We start from the raw sequence: 8144 nt of genomic DNA, 5'->3' as shown, positions 1-8144 counted from the left end.
CGAGAGAAGGAGCAGGCTTGGTGGTCGCCGGGGCCGGAGTGGCCATCGGCGAGGGGGAGAAGGGGGAGCGCTCGAGCTCTCTCGCAGTACGGTTCCCTCCTTACTAATTGCGCCGGCCCTATGATAAAATTTTCATGCTGCATACTATCAATTGGAAATAGAACCTCTAATTTTATTCCATATAAGGTATTGTAGTATAGCTTGTTTTGCAAATACAATTCCAACCGCTAGTTCCCTAACCAAGTTGCTAATTTACATAAATGTTTATTCCTAGTTTCATATTTTAAAAGTAATTTTTATATACACATCTTTCCTTTTCGTGAGTTACAAAGTCATGCAGGTGTATATGTCTACGCAACTACAAATATAGATACAATTGAGACGTGCTATATTGACATTCATCATGTTTGATTGCACGTTGCATACTATCAATTATACATATAACCTCTAATTTTGTTCCATATAACGTATTGTAGTATTTTGGAAATACAATTCCAACCGCTATTTTTTTACCAAGTTGCTAATTTACATATATGTTTGGGCCATTTACATTTCTGCCCCTAACTGGATCCCACTACTCAGATTTGCCCCTAATTTCGAAGGGTGCTTAAATTTGCCCCTCTGCCGTCAATTCCACTTATAGAAATGCCCCTCCATGCCATTTCCGTCTGGTTAAGGCTGTTTGACCGCTAACTTGTCGTCAGTTTGACATATTTGCCCCTCCGTCCTTACAAGTGGGCCCAAACTTACATGTTCGATGCAGTCTGTCTCTCATTCTCTTTCTTCAACCTCTCGACGACGGTAGGGGTGATTTGGACGGCGGATGGAGGCGGCTGGAGGTCGTGGATCTAGAGGGCGACGACACTAGGTTGTTGATGTGCACATCGGGCATGTCTTCATCGAGCTCCTCAGTTCATGGCGAGGTAACTGTTCTGACTCGATTTGGGTATTTTTTGGGGATTAGGGTTCATCAATTAGGGGATTTTTTCCATTTAGGTGGATGGTGTTGGGATTGTTCAGTTTGAATCTGAGTTCTACATCCCAGATCTGACGTTCGATGGGCCCGAGATGCGCACGACGAGGCGCTGCCCGGGGCACGAGCTTATTCCTGCTCGACGCGTCGCCTGGGGAGGAGCAAGCACGGGAAGAAGGTTCCTGGGGTGCCCTCTTGATGTAATTTCTCTTTTGCTTGTCATTGGGCTTTGACTAGTTGCAAATCATTCTTTTTTGATCCAAGTTATTATTTTGCAGCTCCCTGATGAATGTGACTGGGTTGTTTGGATTGACCCACCTCCGACAGATCATGTTGCTCATGCATTTGAGGAACTTCATGCAGGATTAGAGAAAAGCTGGCTAAAAGCTCATGATTTGGAGCGAAGGGAAATGTATCTAACAGAGAAGAACAAGAAACTGAAGTTGAAGATGAAGAAGAGAAATGAGCTTATGCAAACATGGGGATTTCTCATAGTTCTTTGCATTAGCATTTTTGCAACATTGTTTAAGAATCCATACTAGCTGGATGATTGTGTGTAATGTAAGGCAGTGTTGTGAGTTGTGAACTATCTCAAGTAGTTGTCAAGTGTTTGACCAAAGTTGTACAGCTGGTAATGTAATGTGACATGTATCATTAGGAAAATGTTCTATCTATTTTCATCCAGTTTGCTCCAATGTGCTCCCATGAACAAACTTCACAGTTAAAGAGATAGCACATAGCACATGACACATGACACATGATATAGCAGATAGCACATGACACACGATATAGCAGACAACACATGAGATAGAAGTTCTACATTAGTTGCCAAGAGTTCACAAAAGCCAAGAGCATACTGCCACAAATCTGGTACATCACCATATAGTTTTGAATTGAAAAAGACAAGCTAATAGTTCACAAATCCAACAAACACTTCACAACTACTTCTTCTTGCTCCTGGTGTTGCAAGCTGGGTTTGAAGAGAGCCTAGAACTCCTCCTGGTGCTCACTTTCTTGGGCAGAACTGGAGTAGAAGACCTGCTCAGATTGTTGCTTCCAGTGACAGAACCTACAGTCTCCTCTTCTTCTGTAGTTTTCATCTCCTTCTTTAGTGGTGATTGTCCTCTATCAGCTGGTCTTTTGTAGTTTTTTCTTGGGACGCAAAGTTATAAATGAATGAAAGAAGTCAGTTATATAACACTCAAAAAATGTAGCAAAGAATGACTGAAGCAAAAAAAAATACCTCACTGCACTACCAACTGTTGTTGCATCCTGGCAGGGCACAGGCTCAATTTTTGGATCTGCTGCAGCAACATATGTAACAGCAGATGTATTATCTGCCACAGGAGTTGGTGCATCTCCATTTTGTACTAAATGCTTAGCTTTTGTTGCATATGCAACATCTGTTGCAGTATCAACATCTGTTACAGTATCAACATCTGTTGCACTTTCAACATCTGTAGCTTCATCAATCGTAGCTTCCTGTTCATCAGTTGCATTATCAGCACCCTAGTGTTCTTCTTCTCCAAATGCAGGGTCAATGGACTCTTTGCAATGGCTGGCACGGTGCCCAAGCTTTCCACACCTTTTACACTTTTTCTTTCTTCCTCCACGACCTTTTCCCTCTGATTTTGCTCTAATCCTTATTTTTCTAGGTCTGCCAGGGGGCCTATTTTGCATTGGAGCACACAATTTAAATCCTGGATTTACCACATCTCACTGTTGCTTGCCCTCCAAGAGTGGCAAATTATCAGCATAAGTTGCATTGAACTTTGCCACAGAGAAATACTCATGCACATACTGATCAATCTCACTGACTGGACCTCTCATCGAAGTGACAAAGTATAGAGCATGTATGCATGGTTGTCCTGCTATCTGCCACTTTCTACAACAACAACTCCTTGTTTCCAAGTTAACAAGATATCTCCACTCTCTTTTTTCCTTGTCAATTGCAGTAATTTCTGCCTCAAAGGTGCTTCTTTTAACTATGGTGATATCAAGATCCTTAGATTTAGCATGAAGCATTATCATGATTTTGGGGATTATAGTGTGCCCAATGTATGCGCTAGCTGCAATCTGCTGTCTCAAGTCAAACATCTCCATTATGAACTGCCTTATTTTGTCAAGCAAGTCCACAATGTCTACTCCCTTCCACTTCCTAATTTTGGAATTGAATGACTCAGCTAGATTATTGTTCACATAATCAACTTTGCAAATTTCATTGAAGAGGGCCCTGGCCCATAGCTTGGTGTGATGCTCCTCTAAGTACTCTTTCACACCAAGCTTGTTGTACAACTGTCTAAGATGGTAATTGTGTTTTATGTCAATGAACAAGGCCATAAATTTTCATCAAAAAATTTACCTCTAATTTTTTTGGAAAAATTGGCTGCCAAATGCCTCATGCATTCTCTGTGCTCCACTTGTGTGAATACATCTTCTACAGCAGTCTCTAGTCCTTTGCATGCATCACTATGGATATCAAGACCTGGTGGATGCCCGATTAGGTTTTTTAAATTCTGAAAAAACCAGGTCCAACTTTCTATATTTTCAGACTCAAAAACTCCAAAAGCTACTAGGAAGATCCAGTTGCAAGCATCCACTGCACATGCACTGACAAGTTGCCCTCTATATCTGCCATTTAATGTCGTGCTATCTACTGGAAGATAAGGCCTACATCCATCCAAAAATCCTTGCCAGCATGCTTTCACAGAAACAAACACTCTCCTAAAGCACTCTTTATGTCTACTTTTTCCATTTATTTTGTACTCTACAGTGTGCTTATCAATGTTTGCAACACTGCCAGGAGATGCTTTCTCAACTTCTGCCTTAAAAGTATACAACAGTTGAAATGAGTCAGTCCACTTACTATAGATGTTGTCAAGTGCCATTTGTTTCCCATAGAACACTCATGTATGGCACCTCTAGGCCATACTTCTTCTTCAGGTTCTTCTGCAACTGTCTAACTCCAATCTCATAATCCTCTAAAACCCAGTTCTTCACAGCATCACCAACCCATCTGCTCTTAGCTGACTTCAGTCTTTTCCTTCTGTTGACACTTGGACAAGTATGAGCAGTCTTGTTCACTTTAACCTGCAATTATGAAAGTTGACATACATGTTAGGACATATGTGGTGCAATAGACAAGTGAAATAAAATTTCCATGTAACTATGCATGCATCCAGTGTTACTAGCTTAAGTTAATACCTGAAATAGTGTGCTATTCCTCATTAAAGAGGCATGCATCCTCCACCTACACATCTTATAAGCACAATGAACAGTCAACCTGGTTGGATCACTTTTGTCTATCACAATTTCACTTTGAGTCTTTATTGAGAAAGTGGCTAGTGCATTCCTACAGTCTACAGCACTGGAAAATATAGTTCCTTCTTTTAGAGAAGGATCATCTCTGTTGTACTGCACATCTGGCCTTGCATCATCTGAATCCTCATTGTATCCCATGTCCATGTCCTCCTCCAACTCATCTTCACCTGGCTCATCAAACATTCCTTCTGGTGGTGGAATATAATCTTCTTCTTCCCCCTCCTCATCTTTCTTTTTGGGCCTCTGCCTTGTAACAAACTGTGGAAAAGCCTTTCATCCTCATCATCTGTAGGCCAATCATCAGGAAGTCCCTCTTCAATATTTGGATCGGCAGAATCTATGCTACTAGTAGGACCTGCATGTTTAGGAACTTGCACCGTTGGTGTTCCTGGTACCTGCATAGAGCTCTCTCCTGCATCTGCAACTCTGCTCTTACTGGACTCAGGCTGTGAACTGTTAACAGTTCTTTTTCTCCCCCTGGATTGACTGTTCCTGCCTCTAGAACTAGTAGATGATTGACAGTTCTATTTCTGTCCCCTTTTTCTCTGTATAACATTGATCTGTAATTTGACTGGGACCCAAGCATGTGTTGTAAACATTTTTCCTAACTCATCATCACATTGGACTGGGACCCAAACAACACTATCAATGTCCCAGTACCTGAATTCTACCGCATCATGCACTCCCAGGGGTATTTAAAAAAAATCTGAGATCTAAATTGTTCAAACTTCACTGTGCTCTCCACAACCAAAGGAAATGAGAACCCTGTTTCAATTGCTTTTGTACCAGCAAGAACTAACAGTGTCATTTGCATCCTACAATCTAGACAAATATGTCCCGACCTACGGATAATCATGGAAAAAAGGGATAAAACGCACCAAATGAGCACTACGAACGCAGCAACCAACAAATCCAAGTCCAATAACTAAATAGAACAAAGAACATGCTTCAGATCTGAAAGAAAGAATTTACCCAAGGGATGCATCCATCGCTGGCATTGTGCTCCCGCTCCCTTGTTGGCCGCCACCGCCGCGAGCACCGTCTCCCTCCATCCGCAGCACAGCAGCATAAGGAGTCAGACCAATGGAATCTCCCCCGCTACCGGCATTGATCTGGAGCTGTGCTGGCCAGAGATCGAAGGCGCTAGAGTTAGGGTTAGGGTCACGCTGCGATTTGCGGGAAGAGAGAAGAGAGAGTGTGCGGGTTGAGCGAGAGAATGAAAGAGATAAGATTTGCGGGTCGAACAGATAAGAATGGACGGAGGGGCAAATATGTCAAACTGACAGCAAGTTAGCGGTCAAACAGCCCTGACCGGACGGAAACGTCACGGAGGGGCATTTCTATAAGTGGAATTGATGGCAGAGGGGAAAATTTGAGCACCCTTCGAAATTAGGGGCAAAACTGAGTAGTGGGATCCAGTTAGGGGCATAGATGTAAATGTCCCTATATGTTTATTTCTAATTTCATATTTTAATAACAATTGTACTTCGTATTTGCATAACACACATGACTCCCTTCAAAGCAGACAAACAAAAAAAAATCTTTGTTGACTACTAAATGGCTAAACTGCTAAAGTGAAAACAGTATCATAACTTTTTTGTGCATTTATTTCCATAATATGTTGATGTTATTTCCCACTGACACGGACATTTAAAGACTAATGATAAAAAATGGTTTATATGATTTTCCACATAAAAGTTGGCGAGTCATATGTAAATCATGTGTTATGTTCTATTTGCCTCGGCGCTGATTCTATTTTAGATTCTCTATAAATATATGTTCTTTCTAAAGAATATGTAAATTATTCAATTATTTTTTTAATTTTTTAAAATTATCAACAAATATTTTATGTGGTTTTCTTTTCATGTTTTTTCGCTTCTTATCATGCCTATGTTGTAATAATTAGCTTATTTATTTTTTGTCTGGACTGAAAATACATTGCTTTTGGCGGAGGCCAAACAAAACGACTCATTTTATAATCGATAATATGACTTATTGCTTGCAACATTTACTGCTATATAGTGCTAATACCACTTCTCTTTATCACTCGTAGGCGAAATGAACTTACCATGGATATTTAGTTGATGCAGTCTCTTAGTGGCCTCCATTATATTTTCATCCAAAGCATGACATGAAATTTTTGTGGGTTAGAGCATCTCCAGCCGCGTCCCCAACAGGCCCCCCTAGGCCACTTTTTCGGCGCCGGCACCAAAAAAACGCCCTAGTCGCGCCCCCAGGACGACGAAAAGCGCCGGTTTGGCCCTTTTTCCGCCCGGCGGCCGCAGGCCAAACCCGGCGCACTAGGGGCGATCGGGGCTCCGGCGCAAGGGAAAAGCGTGGCTGGCCCACACCGTCAGGCGAAAAGTCAATATTTTCTTCCCCGACCCACCTTCCACCCCCCGCGCCCTCGGCCACCACTAGTTATATCCTGGCGCCGCCCGCCGCCCTTCACCGCTAGATAGCCATTCCCCGCCGGACAAATAGCAGAGGTTCGCCGTGGCAGCCCCTCCAACAACAGCTGGGCGTTTCCGACCGTCGTTTCCGGCCGCGGAGGGGCAGTTCGGCGGGTGCACGCCCACCGGGCGCAAGGTGTTCGGCGATTTGCCTGCCTCGGCGATGGACTCGAATGACGAGGAAGCGCTCGCCGCGCTGCTGGAGGAGGAAGCCAAGGCCGACGTTTAGGAAGAAGAGCATCTGATGGTGCTCGCCGCCCTCACCCAGCTACTGGCGAGCAATGAAAAGCCGTGGCGAGGTGGCTCGGCGCCGGGGCGGGTGATAGCAAAAAACCGGCATCGTCTCGAAGGCTACTGCATGCTCTACTCCGAATACTTCGCCGATGCTCCACTTCACGGCGACAAAAACATTTCGACGCCGTTATCGGATGAGCCGAAAGCTCTTCCTCGGGATTGTGAATTCCATCCGAGAGTTCGATAACTACTTCAAGTGCAAGATGGATTGCACCGGCAAACTTGGATTCACCTCGATCCAGAAGTGCACGACAGCGATGAGGATGCTTGCATACGGAACTGCCGGTAATTCACTCGACGACTATGGGCGCATGGCCGAGTCCACCATCATAGAGTGTTTCTACAAGTTCTGTCGGGCAGTGGTGGCAGTGTTTGGACCGCAATACTTGAGAACACCCAATGCGGAAGACACTGCTCGGATCCTAGCACAAAATGCAGCAAGAGGATTTCCTGAGATGCTTGGAAGCATTGACTGCATGCATCGGAAATGGAAGAATTGCCCATTTGCTTGGTAAGGGATTTACAAAGGCGCCAAAGGCGGTTGAAGTGTGGTACTTGTGGCGGTGGCCACACAGGACCTCTGGATTTGGCACTCCTTTGGTATGCCAGGAACTCACAATGACATCAACGTGCTGCAATGCTCTCCTGTCTTTGCCAAGCTTGTAGAAGGTCATTATCCTCCGGTGAACTTCGAGATCAATGGGCGGCACTACAACAAGGGGTACTATCTAGCTGATGGCATCTATCCGAGATGGTCGACATTTGTGAAGACGATCTCAAACTCTGCGCCAGGAGGCAAGAACGCCTGGTTTGCGAAGATTCAGGAGGCCTGCAGGAAGGATGTCGAGCGGGTATTTGGTGTGCTCCAATCTCGATTTGCTGTTGTCCGGTACCCCGCTCAGACCTGGTCGAAAGATCAAATGTGGGAGATTATGACTTGCTGTGTCATCTTGCACAACATGATCATCGAGAGCGAGCAAGAAGACCCAGTGTTTGACACTGAACCATACTACAGGCAGGGTCCTCTAGCCGAAGTTGATCATCAGCTACCGGCAACCTGGACTGCCTATCTCGGTATGCGTCAGGAGATCCGAGACCCACAG

The sequence above is a fragment of the Triticum urartu genome, chromosome 3A, assembly GCF_056163025.1.
Source record: "Triticum urartu cultivar PI428250 chromosome 3A, HENAU_Tu73, whole genome shotgun sequence".
Lineage (NCBI taxonomy): Eukaryota > Viridiplantae > Streptophyta > Magnoliopsida > Poales > Poaceae > Triticum > Triticum urartu.
The sequence above is the reverse complement of the archived record's forward strand: the minus strand, read 5'-3'. Positions refer to the sequence as shown.